At 38.1% G+C, this 25,732-nt stretch overlaps 1 protein-coding gene and 1 long non-coding RNA gene across 4 annotated transcripts in view; both read left to right on the plus strand.

The window, feature by feature from the left end:
• LOC124156575 overlaps positions 1–25,732 on the plus strand; it is a 216,457-nt gene that overhangs the window by 108,976 nt on the left and 81,749 nt on the right. The window lies entirely within an intron of this gene.
• On the plus strand, positions 4,548–8,166 carry LOC124156577. Of its 3 annotated transcripts, none has more exons than XR_006864351.1 (2): positions 4,548–6,066; positions 7,811–8,166. It is a non-coding gene; the product is annotated as an uncharacterized LOC124156577 (long non-coding RNA). The 3 variants fall into 3 exon arrangements; XR_006864349.1 differs by lacking the exon at positions 7,811–8,166 and adding an exon at positions 6,753–7,555; XR_006864350.1 differs by lacking the exon at positions 7,811–8,166 and adding an exon at positions 6,753–7,555 and having other exon boundaries at positions 4,548–6,062.

The following is a 25,732-nucleotide window of genomic DNA, read 5'->3' on the forward strand; positions in this document are numbered from 1 at the left end:
TCTACTTGTGAATGAATGCATTTGAATTTTCTTCATCTTCGTACACTATCGTCGTATCATCCTTGGTGCGGTCTTCGTGGTGCTGCGTATGTATATTTACTTGGTTTTCTATTAATACCTGTTGTTTCATTAGCTATATAATAGGTGTTATATTTGATGGAACTTTGTAAACTACCAAAAACAGTGGGGTTGAGTTTCTAGGGCACCGTGTTGTCAGTTCGCATTGCTTTCTTAGTTTGATGAAATCTTTTCGCTGGCCTTTTAGTGACAGCGCATTGTGAACCCTGCGGTACGTGATCAAGGAATATTTAAATGTAATTTAGTGAGAACTGTGAGTGAAAGAGGAGGGAATGCTGTTGTTAGTACTATCTCATGTTGAGATAAGTATTCTTTGGCGTACATACGGTAGAAATGTATTAATTTCGAAATTTGCAACGTTTTTTGCTTCGCCGTCAAATCAATCGTTTCATTATTTTTTTCCTTATCTTGACCTCATTTAATTTATGTTGAAATAGTTCTTGGAGTGTAGGTAAACGTATGTTATGCAAAAAAGTTATAGCCTACGTTTCTGTTCATTTTAAACCATCATCAGGGCTTCTTAAATTTTCCATTTTCGAAGTCCAAAAAATGGGTTAAGGTTTGATGTTGTTATATAGCTATTCTTCGGATTCTTCTCCTTGTACTTCTATATTGCAGTATGAGATGACGGTGATATGAAAGTGATGAATAACCTTCCTCCTTGGTTGATTAGATAATTGTTATTTTTTTTTATTTAAGAAGAAATACAAGAGAAAACTTAGAACATATTGAAGCCCTGATGATGGTTTAAGATAAACAGAAACGTTGGCTATAACTTTTTTGCATAACATACGTTGACCTACACTCCAAGAAATATTTTAACATCAATCGTTTCGCGAAATAAACGTTCGTCTTTGTATCTACTCTGTAAGATTAATAATGAGGTTCTTAAGGATTACGTAGGGAACACGCCTATCAGACGTGGCAACGCTGCTGAGTGGATTCTTGATTGGGGGAGTCCATCTTCTAAATCCATATACGTTGGCTGTTGACGTAAATGGAATACGTTTCCCGAATGTAATTTGATTTTTGTATCAGTAGCATATTGGAATTATCAATTTATAACTTTTTTTCACCGAATTTTTCAAAATTGCAACTTGTGTGAGACCCTTCGCCTCTCCTTCCACCTGGAGAGTGATGCATGGCTGAGCACGAGGTGCCCTCAAACCAGTATCGGAAAGTTGGGTTTTCGATCCAGTCTGGAAGAAAACCGGGTCGCCTTTTGCGGCGTTTTTTTAAGTTTCGCTATCCGCTGTTCTCTTTTAGACTCTTAACTGAATCTGACTATCCGTTTCGTCCACTTCCACCAGAATAGTTTAATTAACTGCTGGAAACGGTCCACTATTGAGAAATACAATTGACGTACCAAACGCATTTCCACTTAAAGACGTCCACTTTCCAGCAATTGGTATAAACCTATTATACGTAGGATCGGATAGTCACCGTTAAGACCTGTTAAAATTTTATTGCTAAAGCTGATTATGGCATTTGCGTCGAAACCGTAGTCGGTAATTCTCAGCGTGGGACGTGTGGAGACAATTTCATGTTCATATATTGTGGTCCCTCTGAGTTAAGCCGAAAACGTTAAACATAATGATGAAAGTAGCGATGTTGGCATGTTTTTACAACGTTTTTATTATGTCACGTTTCTGTCTGTTTGTTTTTCCTTTCGGGGAAATGCTTGTGTCTCAAATTTTACCCACTTCCCTGTTATCTATGGACATACAATTTTCGGTACAGGTCTGAATCAGATAACAATATATTCCCACGCTAACTCTAGTTAGTCAGAGGCATTATGACCTCCCATTTTCAAATGTTAATATTAGTATTATTCGATCAATTTTGACGATTTGTTATAATTCAAAACCGATACCGGTTATTTAGCGCTGAGTGAATGTAAACAATATAGTTTAGTGATAATATCATAATAGATTAAAAATATAGGTTAATGTCGACGGAGTAGGGCGAGACATCGTGGCTATAAGGCAGCCTGAAGAAGACCCTCATTAGACCCTTCTCGATCGCTCGAGCCTTTATCCGGCTGCGATTTGGGTCGCCAGTACAAGGATCGCCCTAGCTTTTGACGCGTGCAATACAATACTGGGAAATTTATTAATTTCGAAAGTTGCAACGTTTTTCGCTTCGCCGTCATATCAATCTTTTCGTGGAATAAACGATCGTCTTTTGATCTAATTTCTACAATTTGTAATGAGGTTCTTAATCCTTTATAACCCAGAGCTGCTTAAGGGAGAAATCAAATTTCAAGATTTTTCTTTCTGAAAAGATGAAAATTTTGCACCCATCATAATTATCGAGGCAGATAAATATTTCCTCATAATTTACACCACAAAATAATTCGTAGTTTAGATATTGCCTAAATAGAGCTGAAAATTTATGCATTTTTGATGTTGCTTTGAAGCAACATTGGGTTGTAATGGGTTAAGGATTACGTAGGGCACACGCCTATCGGACGTGGCAACGCTGCTGAGTGGACTGTAATATGGGACATTTATGTAATTCAAAAGGAGTGGCGCTTTTTCGTATGATGTTTTCATGCCCACTAAACTCAACCAGATGCCAGACTAAACTCATTAGATTCATCCGTGTTTTCGCATTTTTCGTGGCAAGTGTGGAAAGTGGAAGAAAAGTGTTATTTCAATAATTTGTCGTGTTTTTATACAATTCTAACGGATGCCCTCTAATAGCCATTGCATTGTGACCCCACACATGAAACTTTAGAGTGTTAGATGGTATCCCGCGATTTCCGTATAAAAATCGGCGTCAAACTTCATCTTTTCTTAGGCATGGCTTAATCTTAATGGCTGGTGCACACACTCTACTACTGCATAATACCCTTCCATCCACCTATAAGATTGAATGAAAGTTAAACCACGTTTTTCAGGCCTGAGGATGACGCAGTGTGTTGAAACATTGGTAGTGATCTAATAAATATTTTATGTGGAAAACACATAGTTTAATTTTCATTCAATATGAATAAATTCTATTAAGTAACGCCTCTAACCATCAACCACCTTCAAGATACTTGGCTAGGGGTGACCTATTACCAGCATTTAGCATGAAGAGGTTCCCCTTATACACCGTACATTTTTATAAAAATCATAAAATAAAAATACTTTTTTCTATTCCACAATTTATTTTAAATAATACGACTCGGGTTTCTGCATATCGTGCTATCATCAGGTGATAGCATGAACCTGATGATAGCATGATATGCAGAAACCCGGGTCGTACTATTTAAAATAAAGTGTGGAATATAACAAAGTGTTTTTATTTTATGATGAAGCAGTTCCACAAAGTAACGCCGGAGACCGTGTCCTATATTTTTATAAAAATATATGAGTGTGGCATTGTAGCCTACGTAGCCTGTGCTTAAAGTTGAAAGATAAAAGTCGACTCGATCAAAACCGAAATGGTGATGCTAATCAATTTTAACATCTTAAAACAAATTATATTTACCTGAATATTCATACCAATGCAACTAAAATATCAAATATGTGATAATGAATGCACAAATATCAATCCAGTGTCAAATGTAAAGCAAATGCACATAATTTTTGTTTTTAGCATGCAGTCTTTTATCCGTAAAACTTAAACGTGGCACATCTGACCAAGGCTGAGTGGTTAACTTTTTCCTTTTTAGTTCGAACGAAAACGTGGTTTTTTTGTTGATAGAATTTTAATTTATTGTAACATAAATTTCTCTATGGCTCCGCTTCGTTCTTCTGATCGTGAGACTCCGGTATAGTAAGAGTCCCGAGGGCGTGGGGGGGGGGGGGGCAATCACGCGCTCACGCACACCTGTTGGCCGGCGATGTCTGCTGCGCCTGGGCGGTGGTGGTGGGGTGGGGGGGGGAGTGGAGGGCGCGCCCCACCCCTGTCCCACCCACCCACCCATCACGGAGGCACGCGTCGTCTTCAATCGAGCGAAGAAGCGCGGTGAGGATGAAGGGAGGAGGAGGGGGGGGGGGTTGAAGGAAGGGTAAAGAGAAGTGACCCAGCAGCGGCAGTGAATGAATTGGTCGTCTCGGCAGTGCAGGGAAAGAAGACAGCCTCCTCTCCTTACTCTCCATAGGTAGAGAGTGAAAGAGTCTAGGCGGGTCACTTTTAGAGGAGGCCCTAGCCCATTAATTAAGCATAGATCAACGTATTTACACTGAAAATACAAAATTTGAAAAATCGCGTGAGATATTACTGGGAGGGGGTCGAGCTAAATCTTACCTCACTAAGGAGGCAGGGAGTGTGTCCAAAAATCGCCGATATCACTTTACGTAATTAATGGACGCCCCCTTTTAATATTAATTTCACACAAGCATTGTATAAACCTATAGAATTACATGAAACTATGCGTATATACTGCAGCGGTTGAATCATCGAGAGCCTTGGCAACGGTGGTTATTGACCGGAGTCCAGGAAAATCAAATAGGGGGATTCTGGAAATGTAGTCCAGGGGGGTTGTGTTTGAATCGCTCGTAATTATTCCGAGCACGTAACCAAGGAGTCACGTGGTACAATTACGATCGATTCGGAATTTTGGTGTGTTTGAATCACTCGTAAAAATTTCACTCGTAAAAACCCTTCGTAATTATCTGACACGGTAGCTATCGGTCGAGATGATTACGAAGGATTGACTACGATGGATACCAAGTAAACAACATGGCGGACTTTATGATGTTAATGCACGCGCATGAGAATTTTGAAGACGAGGATTTAATTGCGGAGAGAGCACAGCGTAATTTCAGGAGAAGAGGAGACGCCTTTAAACTGAGTGAAAAGGAAATCAGAAGCCTTTTTCGCCTCAGTGAAGACCGAAGCAATCTCTGATTGATGCCATACATCTCCGAAGCTTCACGGACATCAGCTGTAAGTAATGTAAACAAAGTAAGTACACATGTTTCATGTATGAATATTTATTGTTTTTAATCATAGAAATTTTACACCGATTTCTGGTTGTGATCCAAAGTTAAATAAGATGTGAAACGCGAAGAAGTCTAACTTTATTACCGCTGTTCTAACTTGCAACATCTTAATAAATTGAGGACATTATTCTGCTAAGTTGGAGTGCAAAAGTTTAATAAATCATTAAAAAAGATCATGTTTCATGTAAAGAAGGAGAATGAGGAACTCCGAAAAGCGATGTGCTGGCATCATGACATTAATTTTAAATTGGTGTATTTGAATTTGCCCCCAAAACAAATACTGCCGTACGCAAAGCGCGTACAATGTAAATACGTTCACTTGTTGTTTTCTCTACATTTTCATTTCTGCAGAGAGGGATATGTGGTGGAGAGTCAACTTCTGGTTGTTGAGAAGCAAATTGTGCCTTGCTGGAATGATTATTTACTCAAACTCGATAAGTGCAATTGAATTGTTTTACCGTTCATCCTGAATAATTCGTTTAAAAGTGTTTTAACAGTGCTAATGTCCTTCCGTTACCGTATTTCGCTATTTTAGGATAGGTTTATTTATTGTTCTTCAAATTTGGCTTTGATCTTTCGTATTAGAACGGTAGTTTTGCGAAAAATATCCTCGGTCATTAGTTTCTTTTGACGGGACGTTGATTACTATAGTTTTATTGTGTTACTTATTCCGAGTATTGGTATCTCGTATTTAATTGTGTAATATGGGCCTCATTACATATTAGCTTATCTCTAACTTAAAATAGCCGAATATATAACCATGAAAATACATTAAGGTTGTTCCTCACTCGCGCATGTAACCGTGTGTGTCGACAAATGTTCAACTTTGCCTCAAGATAAACACTCATTTCATTACAGGTATTGGCTACTCTTACATTCAATGCTGTTGGACAATAAGTGCCATACATAGCTTATGATGCATATATGAACATGGAGAGAAGCTTTTTGTGCCGGAGTGTGGAAGAGGTGACAAAAACTATAAATGACTATCTCTTTAACGATGGGTGACCGTGGACCATAGCCAAAATTCAATATCTTAGCGCTGGCGTAGGTATATACTAACTTGGTTTAAAAATTTATGAACATCCGTGAATAGTGAACGCAGTAGACTGAATGCTATATTTCTTAGGCAAGTATGTACGCGTCATGCATTAAGTGGTTGGTTTTTACTGGTTATATGTGATGTATGTATTCCCTATGAAAATCAGAATAATAGATGGAACTCACATTGCCATGGTGGCATCTCCAAAAAAATCATGTAGTGTTAAAGGAAAGGGATTATTTAAATTATAACATATATCATTTGATTAATATGCAAGTGGTGAGTTCATGTGATAAAATAATATTTTATTTTGAAGCAACTAGGGTCAATTACTTTTTAGAAATTTACATTGTAACCCATTACCTGCTGAATGATATTTTAGTGTCAATGAGTAGCCTAATGAGCTTCTTACATTGACTTACATAACTGGTTTTCCAAAATAGAATATAATTATTATATATCCATGATTATACTAATTGAAACCATGCATATCTGCCATGTTCTATAGCAATACATCCCCAAAGCAATAGATCCTCAAATAGCAATGAATAGCCTTAGGAATGGGAGGCATGTTAGAATAAGATTATTTTGACTCATCTTACTTTGCTTTGATTTTAATGGTTTTTGTTCAATTTTTTAATCTGAAGGTTTTGATATGTTGCCATTCTGTTACTGTTGTATTTTTAATTTTTCAGACTAACTCAACCAGATTCTCCCAGGTTCAAATTTGGGTGAGGCTTCTGGACAACCCCTTCTAAATCGTAATATTTAAAATACCAATCCAAAGGATGCTGTTCAGTGGTTGTTTGGTAGACGAATTATTTCAATGGAAATATTCTGGTGTGCATTTTTCTGAGAATACCAATCTATGCATAAATAATAATTCTTAGATCTACTAAGAAGTCTACCATCTGTAAAGGCCTGGTTACATGATACATTAACATGCACAAGTTAATGCTTAAATGATTGAATGCGTGAATGAACATGAAAATGCACTGTATAACCACCAAACTTGTGTAAATGCAGGAACAGAAAATAGAACATGTTCTAATGTAGTTCATGCATTTGTATATGTTCTGTTCAGGTCCACCAATATCATTCATGATTTCACGCATTAACTATGTGTTTATGTACCATGTAACCAGGCCTTCAGATTGCAGGATAAACTGCTTGACTCCTTGGTGACTTTTTTATCACAACAAGCTTGGTATGTATCGTACCTTGTTTCACTTAATCCATCTTCCAATCTTTCAAAATCTGAAACTAATCCAAACAGTTAAATCAATTTTTAGGGGTTTCCAGCAAGCATTGGTGTTCAATGCCAACAGTTTTGATGTCCAAGCCACTTATTCTCTTCAAATGTGCTGAAACATTTTGTTTTTGCCCTCTTCATACTGAGCCTCCCAAGGCACACCCACTGTACAATAAGCAGGAGTCTGAATGACAGTCTTTCATGTGTGGTCTAGGTTTATTCTTACTGTAGTTAATATTAGTGGGTGAAACTCGGTGGTAATGCTTTAAATAAAAATTTTCCTAATTCCACATGGTGATTTATTGTGTCTGACCATGGTTTCGTTACAGTGTAACATGTTCAAGGTGAGACCGTTAAAATGGTAAGCTATAATGTGACCATGGTAGACAAAATTAATCACCATGTGGTAAAAGCAATGTTTTTACTCCTTCAACTGCTACTTTTTCTTACTTTTCTTCAGCTTATACCATTTCTGTTTCATTTTCTATTTGGTTTCAGTAGGTGTAGGTACCTATGTCCACAATGGTATGCAACGGAGATTAATTTCTGCCAATGGGAATGGAATTACTCATAAATTGGATGATTGCTTGCATTATTTATCTTTTATGAAAGTGATTGATGAGGATCATAGGATTTCCATCCATAATGGTTGTTAATACTCAATATTCAATAATAAATCCATTATGGCTTACAAAATTTTATGTTTCTATGATATTCTGTACTTTCTCAACTTCACGTTAATGTGATCCATGAATGTGATGTATACCAACTCCTTATATAACGTTATTTCTATTGCAGTACATCAACGATACTATGTGTTGTACTTTTCTTTGAAAATAAAGACTATTCAATGCCAAGATGCATGTTACTGATGTTATTTTTTATATAACCTTGACCTTGTATAAGATAAATTTAAGTGTTCACCTATAATAGTGACAAACCTAATGGATTAGAATAGCATTAACTTTATAACAGCATCTTTTAGAAACCAAGATGAGTCTTAGATTGAACCAATAGGATTTCGTGATAGGCTAATTAGAATTTTTTTTAATAGGAGAGTAAATTTTTTGTTACAATTATATTGTGTTTCTTCCCCTATTTAATTACAAGGAATTGGGCATGAAGTATATATGTATTGCTTTGAGGATATTCTTGCAGGTCTAAATCCCCTATGTAGTTCAAATTCTATTCTATCTTTTTTACATCTTAAACCTCCCTCCATTCCTATTCATCTTCTAATTTTCTTTTCGTTACTGGAATTTTTTTCACCTTGAACTTTGAAAAAATGGGCATTTCTCTCATTGCTCCTATCTTCCAGCATTAATTTTTGTCCTAGGCATAATTAAAGTTGATTAAAATGTGCAGAGGGATAGAATTAACATGTATGAGTGTCAGGTTATGGAAAGTTGATTCAGCACAGAAGTAGTAATTCTTATGGTACAGAATAACTTTCAATGAAAAGCAATAGGCTGGAAAGTTCACACAAACACTAAATTAGAGCTCAGAGCTAATTTCAGGCTAAAATCTAAAATCCCAAGAGGAAATGGCCACTTAAGTTGGGCCATTTTGCTGCACATACTATGTAGTAGCACATACAGGCTGTATAAGCTTTTCCTCTAGAGATATTATGCAAGACTTGCTTTAGAGTCGCCCGCCTCGTCTTGAGAATTGAAACAATGGTGCTTGGTGTGGTAGTTTGATTTGAGGAGGAAATGAATTCTGTTGCTGAAATAACCAATGATTCTATTTTGTGACATACTCAACTTAGCTGCACTTGGGGTCTGTTACGCTAATGTTAGTATTACCTCAATATCGGAAATGATTAGTATTTCCTGCAAGCCGACTTCTTCATGCCCGAAGAAGGCGGCGTCGGCGAAGATCTTCATGCCCGTGTACCGCATTCTTCCCTATCAGTGCTATCATACGTTTTTTAATATGATTAAGCTCACTTAATTTAAGGGCTTCACTCCCAGTCTGGGTGCCTTCACGATTGTAACGCGCTACTTTGGAGGCAGATTTCAAATCATGCCAACGCTGAGGGAAAATTCATTAATCACAACAAATGTTATGAGATTCTTAAATGGCAATTTATGGAAACATAGTTTCTCAGCAACATATACGATGCTACATATTTTTCTATTTTTGAGTAAGTAGTTATTTTTACGTTTCATTTTAGCTAATCACTCTGTAAAAAATAATTACTATATAAGAAAACGATCATTTACCGAAAAATATGGATCAGATATGGAAGAATAAGAGGCTAATGTAACGTAAATATAAAGAACTAATACGCTTAATGGTTTATTAATAATGAATAAATCATTAATTTCGCAATACGTTTCATTTTATATAGTGTACCTTCAATGAATTGCAGAAGCATATATTTCTGCTCAGCGATAACTTCATATTTACGCCTTTGTTTACCTTAATTCATACCGCGCTACTGAGGAATTCGTAAACAAATGAAGGAAATTACAACGTTGCCACAACCACCACTCGTAATCCATCTCATTACGAAGGCTCCAATACGACTTCGAGACGAAAAGTTTCAAACACACCAAATGCCCTTCGTATTGGTGAGCACTCGTAATGAACCGCTCGTGATGGTGAGTGGGTGGAATTGTTACGAGCGATTCAAACACAACCCCCCAGGAAATGAAGCTCATAAAAGTGAAAAACCTTGCAATTTTTTCAAACTGAATCGATTTGCACAAAAATTTGGGATTAGACTAATTATACCCCCTACTTCAAAATCTATATTATGCCGAAGGGCGCTTTTTATTTTTTAGGGGTGAAAACTACCCCTAAAAGATAAAACTTATATTTTAAAGCTAAATACGTGTAAAATTTAGTTTAAATTATTTGTATAATTATTTTTTATGCTTAGAAAATAATTTTAAGGTGTTTCAACCCATAATATTCAACCCTTATAGGGGTTAATGTAAAAAAGAATTTTCAAACCGAATCGATTTGCATAAAAATTTGTGATTATACTAATCATACCTCCTTCAAAAATGTTTTTCAAACCAAATCGATTTGCATAAATATTTGGGATTAGACTAATCATACCCCCTTCTTCAAAATCTATATTATTCCGAAGGGCGCCTTTTGTTTTTTAGGGGTGAAAACTACCCCTAAATACCAAAACTTAAAAAAATATATTTTTAAGCTAAATTCGGGTAAAATTTAGTTTAAATTATTTGTATAACTAATTTTTTTGTTTGGAAAATAATTTTTTGGCGTTTCAACCCATAATAATCAACCCTTATTCGGAGTTAATGTAAAAAAAATATTTACCCTAAAAATATAAATTACTTATCACATTGTATCTTCTAATTCACTATCTTACTCCTTATATTATGTATTCACTTTTTTCTCTCATGATTTTAAACATAGCACAGAAAAGATACAACAATAGGATAAACAGTACAAATTTCGTCATGGTAACATAAACAAATAAATGTACATTTATGTAGACATTACATGAAACACTATCAAACGGAGACTGTATGGCTTCCAGTCTTCCCACCACATGCATGCTCACAGGTCACTGTGAGCGAGAGCACACATACTCACATATGTGTATGTATATATACATCTTATGGGTATGTGTGTTTATTTTGTAGCAAATTTGAGTGTATCGTTAGCTTCGAACGTAAAGTACACAAAGTATATACTGATTATGAGGAATGTTATGCTCGGAATTGTGGATTTCTGAAAATAAATTTGATTGGTATTTCAAACATAGCTCCTTTATTTTTTAAGATAGAAAGTTCATTTAAATTGTATTTTGTAGGGTTTTTACTGACTTTATGGTCATGTAAATTAAATTTTTTTCGAATCTTTAATTTTGAAAGGGGAGGGATTTAAGGGTTTGAATAAGGTGGAGCTCCCTTGGAAATAGAGGTTTTAATTGTCAATATCTCACCAAATATTCATTGTATAGAAAATTAAAACACGTCAAAATATTTGAAAATAAAGAAGCTAAAATGTATTACTCTAGCATTTTTTTCATATCTACAGTTTTTTTGGAGTTATTTTGAAAAAAAGCATTTTTAACGAAATTGTAAAAAATGGCTTTTCACTTTTTCCTCCAATTTTTTCAAAATTTATAATTAAAAATTAAACAAACTTCTAGGATCAATTAACAATACTTAAATAAAGAGAAATTCTGAAGGGCATTGATCAATTTTGACTAGTGTGGAAATAAGGATTTGTTTTTATTGATTTTTTCGTAGAAAAAAATAGGGACTGATCTTATTTTTAATCATAACTCGCTCAAATTTCGTGATAAAAATTTTTTTTCTCATTTAAAGAAAGTTTTTAAAAACAACTTTTAAACAGATTGCATAAGCTTTCCTCGAAAAATACATTTTTCCCGCTATTTGGTATTGAATCTTTCAAATTTAGCGTATGATAAACAATAGATAACCATCAACAAGTTGTAGCTCGGTCCGAACTGGTCATAAAATAAATATAAAATAAGATTTTTATTTAATTTTTTACAAGCTACAGTTTTGTAACTAACAATTTCCTAATTAAATTAATACTTTTCAAGTTATTTGCCTATAATCGATTAAAATTGTTGATTTTTTCGTCAAAAAACTGTTACTTTCACTCGCAAATAACTCGAAAAATATTAATTTTACGCAAAAAATGGATAGAACGTTTAATTCTTAGAATTTATTTTTCTATCGATTCCTGTGGTCAAAATATAATTAAAATTTTCCACCCCCGAGATGGGGTGGAAACCACCCCCTGGGTAAAAGCGACCGTCGGCATGATGTAGATTTTGATTCTTGGTATATGTATTCCCTTCTTATTGTGAAAATTTCAAGAAAATCGATTCAGTTTGAAAAAATTGCAAGCCAAAATGCTTCATCTCCTGGACTAATGGTGTGTTTGAGAACGACTCAAAGTTACTGTGTATACATTTTAGGGAAATAAATATGTTTTAAATTGTTCCGACTTAGATAAGAATAGTTTCAAAACTCGTGAGTTTGCACCGATTTTTCTATATATTTTGTGAAAATCCACCCTCCCCGCCCCGGATACCCATTACCTCATACTAGTGCCCACTCGTCCACTGCCCCAACAGGTTCTCAGGCCGGCCCTGAGCGTGACTAATTGTCACGTGAGTTAATTTTTTACTGCTCTAAGTACCCCCACTTTATGTAGCTTTTGCTCATCGGTCAACGTTTATCCACTGTCATCAAACTTAGTAGCAACGTGAAAACAAGGAGGCAAGTATGTTCGAGCTCCTTCTGTAAACTCTACACGTTCCCTCCCAGTTCATAATTTTGTTTCAAGACCCCTTCCCAGTGAAAGAATAATGAGGGTACCAAGTCTGTGCGGTCGTTCTGCCCAGGGAGGGCAATTGAAACTTAACGAAAGTCAAAACGAATAAAATTTCAAAAGTTTCGTCCCCGGTAGCGAAATTTGGAAACTAAACGAAATGGATTACAGCCCTGGAAGCTAAACTCAGGATCGAAACGAAATCGGAGTTAAAACCACTTTGGATCGAAACTAAAGTAAAACTCTGGGACGAAACGAAACGCAGGTAATGTTTCGCATCGGAGGGACCACGTGCTTCACCTTTGAGCAGTTAAGTTTCGATACACACGCCCTGTACGAAATATGGTTGAGTGAAGTAAAGTTTCGGCCCACTGCCATTAGATGCATGGAGCACTTGTATTTTTACCATTAATCGGAGAACGGTGAACGCAAACTGGCCATTCGGTTTTTAACCTCATTGTTTTAACCTCTCTACACGTATGTCAAACGTAATGGGTCGAAACTATTCCATCTTATCCCCCTCCACTCAACCTTTGTGATCGAAACTATATACCCATGGATATTCATTCAGTCACTATGGGCCAAAACTCAATAGAAAAAATATTTTTCGCGAGTAAATAGGTTAAATAATAATAGAAGAGACAGTATTTAAATAGATGAATTAAATTAAGATCGGTATTTGAAATAATGATACAGATATCGATAGTTATCTACGCACCGGCAATTTTACTTCCGTAAACCTTTGAATCGTGCTTACAAACTTTTGGCCAATTAGGTACTACCTACAGTTACAAACACACTTACTTAATTCACTTTGACCTAATTTCTGATGAGGTTTCCCGTCGATTACTCTTTATTATAATTGAGGCAGCACAACAAAAAAGCTTCAGCGCAATATTAAAACTTCGTGCCATGGTATGTAGGTATAGTCCAACGTAATCAGCATGGCCAACCATTGAAGCATCCACCTTCGGTATATTATTGGAAGAAACCTGATTCCATGGTATACACCTAAACGTATTTCCCTTTACATAGATCATATCCATCAACGCTTTTGCAATTCACACGTAGTTCATCGTATCAAAAACACCAAGCAAAATTGTGAATCATTTGAGAAAATCAATGATAGACAGTAGTATCGAAAAGCAGTTGCTACCGTTATTACTTCAATGCGTCATCAATAAAATTAGCTCTTTATTCCTTATATTACTAATCTTCCTTGTGTAACATCAACCGAAAACACACATGCCTGCATACCATCCTTAGAAATCGATTATCCAGTCGTTGGAATCCTTGAAATGTGGAGCAGACGATTGGATTACTGCTGAAAATTTCTCACTTAATTTCTTTTGCATTATTTGGCCAAAACTCCAAGAACTTAAGATCATCATATAATAGAGGTCAAGACAAGAAGAAACTGAAGAAAAAATCTAATTACTTAATTTCCGAAGAATGCGTTGAGACGTATTGAGGATAATAATCTTTTAATTTTTGTTCGATGGTCAACGAAAACACTTCTATGACTCAATGCCGTATTTGTCACTCTCTTTGAATACCTCAGTGGTAGTAAGTATGATGTGCTACATCATTTTAGTTGTCATCAATATTGTATTTGTGAGCCAGATGAATCAGCATTCTTCACCTGAACTATGTAATCCAACGGTCACTGTTGAGTTCATCGTGAGAACACCCAAAATTTTGTTCTGGTCAGAAGTTTTGAATGTGGTAAATATGTTAGTTCTTCGAAACGTATGTGAATATAATTTATCGTAAAATGGTTTCTGAAATGATTTGTTTGGCATCCAATTAGATAAATTTGTGTCAGTATGCAATTTTTTTTATGTTATCCTATCTTGTTTGGTTGATTTCCGATATACAAGCCATTAAAGAGATAAGATCATCAATCCTTGCATGGAGCGCTTCATGGCCTATTTACTCCATTTTATCGTATCATGTTGACGTAATTATTCAGATGCCCCATTAATGTTGATATGGGATCATTATATCGCAATAAGTACTCTTAAAGTGCGCAAGTGCTCTTTAGAATCCATATCCGTAAGGGATGCAACCGGTCGTTGATAAGCGTATTTTAATTCTTGGTTAGCTACAATAATCAGCAATAGATGGAATGGTTTTGTGTCGTTCTAGTACTTAAAATAGAATTTTACTAATATGATCAAAATAATTTTTTTTTTGAAAATGTCATTAAAATAACCTTAATTGATTTTATTCAATTTTTGTGAAGTTCCCCATGCCATTACGTGTTTCGCAATTATTATTTTGAAAGTTTTTATGTAGTAGAGGAACGGTGGGTACAGTTTCATTGATCAAGGGTGCTTGGGCTAGAAATTTAGGGAATCAGGGGTCTCTAGCTTCTGCTGTGATGTCATTCAGGAAACCTTCCTGTGGAACAGATTCTCGTCACGTCATTGGTGGTAAAATATTTTGCGTCAATCATTTTAACGAGTTCGGGTAAATACAATCTGCGTAAATGATAATTAAGATAAATGCTGCGTAAAATATTTTCATAGTATCTTTGTGCCATGTATTGTGTGTGTGTATATATATATATAGGCAATTTGAGTGTATATTTTATACGCTAATAAGATTTCTCGTAGAATTGTGATTATTGACCCTTAAAGATAGAGAGAAAACTGGTTTTGCGTCTTGATCTCAATTGATGCTTCTCAAAGCAGTTTGTTTGTCTCAAAGCTGAAAAGCGCACTATGTTTTCGAAACCCTTGGAAACATGTGAGAAAGCATAAACATTTTTCTCGAGAGAGGCGTTGAATGTTAGCTTGGCAAAGGGAGGGAATCTCTCTCGGTGGCGATAGGAAAGCGCCCCTGAGGTCAGGAGTTTAAGGCCAAAGTGAGAAGGTCGCGCTCTTTCTTGGCGATCGACCGCTGCTGCTCGCCGAGACGAACGTCTCTTCTAAACGCGACATTCTTGAGCTCCGTTTCCAGTGTCTATCTATATTCAAGGCTATATCTGAGTGATTGATCAATAACGACGAGCGAGGAAAGTGAAACTGGGAAAAGGATAAGTATTTTCTGTCGAACCACGAAAACGTTATTTTAATGTATTGAATCGATGCCACTATGCCATTAAATCTCCATCTACATCCACATTAGAAGTGGGTTAAACATTTCATTTTGATCAACCCATTCACTTTGATCCTGTTCAGTAAAAAGAACAGTGCTAAATATCTGTTCCTGGCGAACAGTCAGGGTCATTCAGGTAGAAAATACTGTTTATAGGGCGTTTAGCGTATATGGAAGCTTAATGTGGCATTATATAAACTCTAACACCGAACATTGCGAACCCTCATTATTATTATCAAGCCGTGGACAAAATAAATTCGACTATATTAGCGTGACAGATAGTGAAATATTAAAACTAATACGGAAACAGCAGAGAAATAAATCAATGGGTCCTGATAATGTGTCCATGGATGCATTGAAATTAGGGGATGAAGCAATATGTAGTTCCTCACATCAGAAGACTTGTTTTAGTCACACTAAATAATGGGGACTTACCTTCCGAATGGAAAATGGCAACCCTCATACCCATTTTTAAGGGGGGTGATAAAACTAAAGTAGATAATTATAGACCAGTAAGCCTAGCGTCAGTAGTGTGCAAATTAATTGAAAAAGTTATCGCTAGGTACTTGCGCGAATTTTGGGCCACAAATGATTGGTTATTCAAGTATCAGCACGGGTTCAGGAAGGGCTTTTCTTGTGAGACCCAGTTATTAGGGTTATCGCAAGACATTGCTGAAGTCCTGGATTAAGGCAGTGAAATTGATGCGGTGATCATTGACTTCAAAAAAGCTTTTGATACAGTGCCACACGTTCAATTGATAGAGAAAATAAGTAGGCTACAGATAGATGATAGGATTAAAGTATGGATTAAGGAATTTTTGAAAGGTAGATCTCAGAGGGCAAGAGTAGGTGAAGGATATTCTATGGAGATAGCGGTAGCATCAGGGGTCCCGCAAGGAAGCGTATTAGGTCCGCTATTGTTTCTAATTTATATTAATGACATCCATGTGGGAGTTTACTCCAAAATACGACTTTTCGTGGATGATTGCATAATCTACCGAAGGATCAAAGGCAGGGAAGACCCGTGTATCCTTCAAAATGGCCTGAACAAAATATCTACATGGATAGTCTCCAACAAAATGTATGTGAATACGGGAAAATGCAAGCAAATTACATTCACGAGAAGGAGAAACACGGAGAATCGGTCATACAGCTTGCTCGGGGAAAATATTTCCAAAGTTAGTGACTTAAAATACTTGGGGGTTAATTTCACATCTAATCTTGATTGGGGAGTGCATATTGATCAGGTGGTAGGGAGATCATTTAAAACCCTGCATTGGGTCATGCGGAATATAAAAGAGAGCAAAAAAGAAACTAAAGAAATTTCCTACATGACCATGGTTCGACCTGTACTTGAATATGCAACTTCGGTGTGGGATCCCTACTGTAAAAATGAATCTTCTAAGCTTGAAAGGTTTCAGCGAAAGGCAGCCAGGTGCACTCTAGGGAAACATGAAAGGGGGAAGTGTATCAGCTATGCTAGGGAGCTTAGGATGGAAACCTCTAAAAGTGAGAGGAACCATAAATAGGCTATGCGGGGTGTACAAATCCTTTACAAATGAACAGGGTTGGAAAGAAATAGGTCTGAAGCTGGACTCACCCTGCTACATAGGAAGGAAAGATCATGAAAAACGTAATGTAATCAAATAAAATCGCCTTAAATAACATATTACTTCATTCCACACCCATGGCTTTTTTATCCGTTTACTATCAACGTAGCCAATTGACTTCTCGGCCGCATTCCATATTCCGGTTTTAATCTTATCCCACCCTTCGTCTACAGTATATTGTGTATTTATATCTCCCGTATGTATATTTTCTATCTCCCGGATACTGTTCCCCACTAGTTCCTGGTATTCTTACCTAATAGTCCCCTTCAGAGCTTCTACGTTGCATTTCATGAGCACTAGGCTGTGATCTGAATTCGCATTCGCTACAGGCAAGCTGCGCGAGTATCATACTGCTTTATTGTTATTACTTGTTTTGTCTTGTAATTTGAGCTTTTCGATGAGCCAATTATTATAAATTGTGTTTTGCTCCAATGGTATACCCAGAGCATAAATAAATATATATTCTATTCTATTTATCCATTTCACCTTTGATGTTTTCTAGCCTCCTTAATCATTGTCCTCACATTCCACGTCTCTACATTTATAGCTGTCTTCTTCTTCTCCATCATCCTGGCCTTTTTTTCTTCTTTCTTGAATTTTGCTAATAATGATAAGAGTTTGCAAGGGTTTCGCATAATGACAACCTCAAGGACCATGCCGACCTCGCTTCCGTGAACGACATCCGCCCTTAGCGGGTCCCATTCGATCAGTTTCCGTGGCTCTTTTGATTTTACTCCCATTTTTTCAGGGAAGAAAATGGTTGGATTTCCTGCTTCCATTCCAACAGTGCTTTTTACGCGACACCATCAAGTGAACTATCTTTCGTTTGGCATCCGCATGGGCTACGCGCAAGCCTTTCCTACGCGACAAGGTGGTATCCCAATGAAAATTAAGATTAATAAATGTATTAATAATATTTATTCTTACGTTCAAACAGTAACACATTTATAGAGAAACTCGCCGTGTTCTATTGATTTATTCGTAGCTATCCGCGGACTTGCGAGACGGTTTACTCTTGCTCATGAATATGCAAATAGTTCGGAGTTAACTTAATGAGTTCTCGCACATGTTCAAAACAGTATTTTGCTGAAAGTATTTCTTGTGGTTCGTTCATTTTCTACTTTCTCATATTTACCTTATATTTGCCTATTACGCCTGGAACCTCTATGCAAAATGTCTTACAAAATGAGATTTTGAATCAATATACCGATTTTAATTTAACAGGCAGGAGAAATTCGTCATCTATTTACGGACAAGTCTTACAAATTTCTCCAATACGTGGGTGAGCTACGTCTTTCTCTGCTCCAAGAATAATAGGAGTTCATTTACTAAGATTTTATCGACTGTGTCGATACTGGAACTAGTGACGTCACGTCCCAGTCAAATACTGACGTCAGGAAAGAAAAGAAAGTTGGACGTGACACGCGCTTGACGTCACCCCCTCGTCATCCTCAAAATGCTACTCCCAACGATTTTCCGATTTCAGCAAGAGAGGGACTAGCCTCTCGCGCCCTGTGAGTGCTTGCTCTCCTTGTACATTTTCTCGTTCTTTCGTTCGCTTTTCAGCGGTATTGCTCCTTGCAGGGAAACCATTCTCTTGACCTCGTTGACCTTAAAATATTCTCCAATACTTGTGTTGCCTCGTTAGCTGAATCAGTGTCACTCGTGTTCCACCATTTGCGGTGGACAGCAGTGAGGTATACGAGACCGACGTGCGCCCGATCCCAGCGTGCTAAAATCGGGTCCAAACTGGCGTTGTTCAACGTTGCGTGCTACTGTTAGGCGGTTTACGCCATCTTATGTAACTAAACATTTTTAAAGACACTGGTACTCTTACACATGTAACTATGGAACTGCTGTTGGTACTGTGGTATTACATCCCCTATACCTGTGGTACTTATTTGTTGACATTGTTGATAAATATATGGCCTATGATTTTTATTGTGGGACCACTCCATATTTGAAAAGTTGCCTCGTATTCGGTCCTCTTGAACGATATATTGGCTCACACCCAGGATACGTTTCATAATGCAGAGCTTATTCTGTGATGAAACATGGGTCTCAACCAATAATTCTTACCGTCTGGAAGGGCCTTGCGAAATGTTCTTTTTTATTTCTGGGTATTTTGATTTTAGAATGAATTAGAACACATTTTCGTAGAATTTCGTGTCACTTATTTAATTTTTTTTATCCGCAGGTAAGATTGTTGAACGGTACATAGCTACGAGTAAAGTAGTCCAATTCGGAAGGTGAATAGGTGAGTGGATTACACGCTCTATAAATCTTTTCTTTTGAAGAGGATTACAATTGGTTTGCAATTATTTTTTCATCAAATTCCCTGGAAGTAAGTGAATTCCGCCTGTTTAAAAGCTTTGGCGTTACTTTGCTACCTTAGTAGAACAAATATTTAAATATCAGAATTTATCGTTATCTTGTTCCCATTAAAATGGAACAGACTTCAGGGCATTGTTTTTATGTTTATATCTAAAAATCGTTATACTTTTTTGTTTAATTCTGTTGCCCGAATACGTAGTACATTAGAGAGCAACGTTACAGTGGATGGAATAAATTGAGCTGGGAACAAATTTAGTGATTTGAATTTGACGCACTTCCCAGTTATGTCCAATGTAACTGATGCAATACGTTAATTATTTCATTCGGGTAGCATTATTATATAGCATATTTAATATTGATTCTAAATTCATGAAAGAGGTCTCCTCAATATGGTATTTTGGGTATGCTGTTATCCGTGATAGATTGAGTGATATTTTTATTGAAAGCTACCATCATAAGAACTTATATATTCTGTGATGTGTGTATTCCTTCTTATATATTTCTGTGACCGGGGAAGGGAGGCAACCTTATGGTTATCATGAGATTAATTACTTCTTGAAGGGTTTTGGTCTTAGAGCGTCAATTTCCAGCTTCAATTTTAATCTCTTTGTAGTATAACAGCAATGCCATGAGAGGATGCATTAATTTCCATAGGTACGCCTGAACTTGCAATGAAGAAACTCATTCTCCGCCGAAGTAAAGGATTCTTAGTCATTACGCGTTATTAAATTCACCTTTCCCGATCCTTTGCTCAATTTGAAGTATCTGGAGAAAGTGTTTCATTCAGTACGTATCAATTGATTACACAGGCCAACAATGAAAAAACTTTTTTGCTCAAAATACCTTATTCTTATGTTTTTAAAGTTGCTGAATCCAAATATGATGGTTTTAAAGTTGTATCACCCACCATTTATTCACATTTTACAGTTAAATTTATGAAATCAAGCAATATTTTTAGAATTCAACAGCTTTTTATAGTTATAATAAAATTGAAAAAGTAGGTCTAATGAACGAAGATAATGGGGGATTACTGTTGGTACTTCACCGAGAAGTTCAGCAAGCGATTCATCGCAGGAAAAGCTACACAAGAAGCTTCAAGGAAAAAGGGAGAGAAAATGTAGACCAATTCCAGTTGACAAGTGAACCCTGTATTATTACGCTGTAGTAAATACAAACAATTTTATCACGATGTATTGAACAGTAAATACAAGCAATTTTATGATGTAACTGAGTGTTTAATTGATTTCCCTATATATCGTATAGGGGCATTAGACTAAATATTAAATACGTATTGCTTGGAAACTATGGGTGATACAAAAAAAAACTAAGGCCAGGTTTGGATTCGGCACATCAAAATCTATAAAGATGAGCTATTAAAATTAAAAAAGTTTTCAAACAATATTTTTTTGTTGGCCTGTGTTATCTCTCGGTGAAAGGGGCGAGGGAATCGAGAGGGTGAAGGAAGGGCACAGTGGATTGGTTGACATGATATGTGGGCCGCGTGGTTGGGTGAAGAGAGAGAGAGAGAGAAAGAATGAAGTGGGATAGGATTGGTGGGACGTTTGAATGCTAATGTGTATGTAAACGCCGCCGGCTGAACCTACCTTAACCGGATTGCTCTAAAGGGGGTCGGTTGCGCAAAGCGCTAATGTCGCCCGCAATCGCGTCCTCGTGTTGACGTGTGCTCACGGCGATGGTAAACAGTTGACGGGGCGAGAGCGGCGTGCTGCCTGCATTACGCGCCTTCATATCCGCCGCTCCCTCTCGACCCCCTCACCCCTTTCCCCACGTAATAGGAAGCCCCCCTCACCCCCGGGTGCGGTGGCTCCCAATATCGGCGCCCAGCGCGGAGAGGGAAAAATTAATGCGAGGGCGCGGAGGCCGTCGCCCTTCCGTCGCGAAGATCAAGGGTGATGGTCGGGGGGCGGGCGTCGCTGGAGGGGCGGGGGCGTTAACCCTTTCGGCCGCCACAGTGCTCTCTTGCGCTGAAAAAAAAGGGGAAAAAGTGTTGTACTGGGTTGATTTTCATGCCGGATGGAAATTAATTTGTGTTACTTAAATCTTAAAAGAACATGTATTCTCCGTTGTAAAGATTCACACACACCGAAACTAATATTTTAAAAAAATCAACAATACACATGGTAAAAAACAGAAATTAACATTGAAATTACATTCACACACACACACACACACACATATGTATAAACCAACAAAAAGTCTTGGGTTTTATACAGGATGTTTCAGGAGGATTCTGCAAGATACTTCAGAAGGTGATAGGGGAGACAATTTTGAGCAGTTCTTGTCCATGATGATGTGGTCGCATCTCCGTAGTTACTGAGCTATGGCAAAACAATAATTTTGTTAGATGCACTTAGCAGCCTCCATGAAAAGGGTTTTTCCTGGTATCAATCCTGTTCGACATTTTAATTCAAACTCTGGGTTTTAAGGACATTATATAATTGACGAAAATGTGCGATTATTACTGTCTGAAGCAATCTATGAGCTTAATTAAACGAGAGCTTTGAGCGAGTATCAGAAAAAAAGAAGTAGCAACCACACCCATTTTCAGATTAATTGTTTCGGACAATTATACGAGCGCATTTTCGTCCTACTTCAATTATTATATCCCCTAAAACCCGTGGTATTAAATAAACTTTCGAAAAGGCTGGTTACCCATTACAAACCATGAGGACCTCGGATTAACATCCCGTCCGATGGGCAGAATGTTGTGCTAAAATTGTCCTCCACACAACACTCGAGGAGAGACCTAGTGGGAATTCTCAGCCACCTTCACCGCCGGGATTTGAACCCGGTTCCACGGAGAATGGAGTCAATAGTCTAGGTTTTGACCTAACCCAATCCCCCCTGACCGGTTCTCCAAGAACAAGTTTACACAAAAAGATGTGTTCATTAATATTATGGATACAATACCCGAATATTATGCAATTAAAAATGACTCTTGAGTCAATGGTGTGTTGTAGTGGGGGCTCGAACGTGGGGCGGCGGCATTCGGAGCGCCAGTAAAAGGGGTTGGCCAACTGTGGTGAAACACCCCTCACCATCAACCACCACCCCACCAGGGCCTCACTCGATTCGTTGCACCTTGTGTACAGGATTACTACATTCCTTCGCAGCCCTCCCCCCCTAGGGTACGGAGGCGTCACTGACTGGATCGCACCCTCGTGGGGATCTCAGGGTGTCACATCCAAATGCCTCTCCTCTCTTTGATTACGTATATATCAAGTTATTATCTCTCTCTCAAGTTACTACTATGAATTGTTACAGCTGGGCGACAGTAATTTATTCTGCAGTTGCAAAAGTATCTCATGAGAGTGTATTCCTATCCCGAATTGCACTGGCGTGGTATCCAATGGATGTATTCGGAATTATTCTGATCGGTCGGCAACGCGTTTGAAATTTTTTCTGTTCGAGTTTTGTCACTCCAGTGACTCGCTTCGAGGGCTCCTATCGGAGTGAAAAGTTTTATTCAATACAAATTCCGATCCCGTTGTCAATCTATCGGAATACACCGTTCAGAATGAAAACGAATCGGAGTAATTCCGATACGCGTCAAGCGCACCCCCATCTGGATTTTGCCTTGTGGATTTCATGTTATTTTTATATGCATTCCAACGTCAACTAATCGCAACCTGTGTCACGTAGTTGGGGAAGACCGAAGTTTGAATAAAGAACGTCATGAGGCTCTCTGTGGCTTTTGCTCTTTGTTACAATAATGATAACGTGTTATCGATGTAATGTTTTTGTTGATATTTGGCCTTAGAATGGCGTTAGAAACTTCATTACGGCTTCTGTCTGGTTTTGATTTTTTTGGCCCCGGTTGACTCCGAGTCGGTCAACAAGGGTTCGTGGGGATGACACCGTGAATAGCCCTGGTGAATTGGGTGACGCTAACCCTAGTGACGCCACCGTGTGACGGTACCGTCTGAGAAATGTTTGCATTTAAACGCGGAGTTGGCTGTTCGGTGAGGAGGGAGTGGATCGTGGAAGCACGTGGAATGTTTCACCCCGTTTGGATATTTGTGCGAGGAGCGTGCTCGGTAAAGTTTGCCTTGTTGAGATAATTAATGAATGAATGAGAGTAGGATAGCGAAGCATATTTGTGGTTGAGGGTGTTGTGGTGTTTAAGCTGGAATGTGAGGGCTGCTGGGCGGGTGAAATGAACCGAGTGAGTCTCTGGTAGGAAGTGGTAGGTGATGGTTTGAGCCATATTAGCGTTTTCCCATTTTTATTCCTCGATGGCATCGGCTATCCGTTGGAAATAACCTGGTTCGATTCTCTTCAATTAATTTTATTTTGTCTTTATAGTTTTGCAAATCTTAAAGGAAGTTTTTCGTTGTTTTCTAAAGGCTCTCTCTCTCTGGGCACTGAGCCGATAAAAGTATAGGGGGCATCCGTCTTAGGTGTCTATAACCATTAGTGCGCATGTGGTTTTCAACCATAATGAGTAACAAATCATCTAAAAGATGTGTAAGGTTATCAGATAATCACTTGCGTAAAAATCGCTGTTATTTATAAGGATTACAAAGGCCACTGTTTATTTGAGTAGGTGGAAACGTTGAAAAAATGTGAGATTTTTAGCTTTGGTGGGCCCCTACCAATGGCATTTAAATTTTCTCTATCTCCAGTTTCACCGTTTTAAGTCTGATATGGTTGGGAAAGTAGTGAACTCGACAACTTAGGTTTTCATACGCATCTTATGATATGGTCGTGAAGGTGACTCGTAGAAAATGTAAACCTAACGTAGCGACCGTAAATGCCATCATATTTTGCATTTTTGCCAAGGAGGCCTGGATGATTTTTTTAATGTGTGTAAGTCTGAGACTAATTTTAAAGGACATTGCATAATAAGTACTTTCTAATTAATTAGATAAACGTGGGGATTTTCTGACTTATCCATCCCCACACCTATGCCATTCAGGAGCCTTTCGAAATTTCTTTGGTAAAGAATGGCTCTAATTTCTTCAACCTCATTATGTCCAAATTCCACCCCTGATATCATCTCCCGAATCTTAGGAATTCACCCGGAGGTGGTGTGCATGTTTCGCCGAGCGGCAGAGGGTGACGTGGAGGTTGACGCTGAGCGCGTGCGCGGGCCGCCGCCGGGAACATAGGCAGGGGGCCCCTTCCTCCCTCCTCATCCTTCCCTCCCCCCCCCCTCTAGCCGCCCTTCAACACCCCTAGACGCCCAGCAGCGACTTGTGTACCCAATGGCTTTAAATTTGGAAACTCCTCCGCGCGCACAGCATCCCACATCCTGCCCTCTCCCGAATTCCACCACCACCCACCTCCCTCCCATTTGTCCCTCACCCCTTCCGGGGTGTTTGGGAGGGGGGCGAGGCGATTGTTGTGGTGGTGGAGATCCAAGTGCGTGTTATCCCACTCCCCCACTCCCACTATCGGGAATCGAATCCGTGTCGCTCCGCTCCGAGGTGGAACTCCTCCCGGAGTGAGTGCCTGCATTGGGAAATGAGTTCCCGAACTTTTGAGAGAGTGGTGGAAAAAAAGAAGGTGTCGGTGCGCGCATTGTCTATCCTCCGTGCTGAGTAATGCATTAAATAGGGAGGGAGGGAGGGTGAGAGGCTAGAATGAGCGTTCGTTGGGTGAACGGCCGGTGAATGACCCAGTTGCTCCCTTCGGACGTTGCGCTATGCGAGCAGACAGACATTGAGATTGCATGAATACGTCATCTCATGATTTTTGTGGTCATTGTATCTCATTTTCCCGATTGACAGTCAAAAATGCGCGTATGAGATACGAAAGAATGTTCCTCATGGGAAGGAGGAAAATTGTAGTACTGTGTGGCTCCCATTTCTCGTTCATTTTTTTGTTTGGACTCTCCATAAAATGAAATTGTTTCGGCGTTTTGAATGGCTGTCTTAAATTCGTCTTCCACTTCATGATTGTAATGCTTAAACAGAGGGCAATTTTGGAAAATAGAAAAAAAATATTCCTTCATATGTGTGACCAAATGTGAAACGGAAATGAATTATTTTCCCATGGTAATGCGGTTTTTGGGAGTTGTGGGAGCCCATTGGAAAATGTTGTCTTTTCAAGTTTCGTC

The sequence above is a fragment of the Ischnura elegans genome, chromosome 3 (assembly GCF_921293095.1).
Source record: "Ischnura elegans chromosome 3, ioIscEleg1.1, whole genome shotgun sequence".
NCBI classification, from domain to species: Eukaryota; Metazoa; Arthropoda; class Insecta; order Odonata; family Coenagrionidae; genus Ischnura; species Ischnura elegans.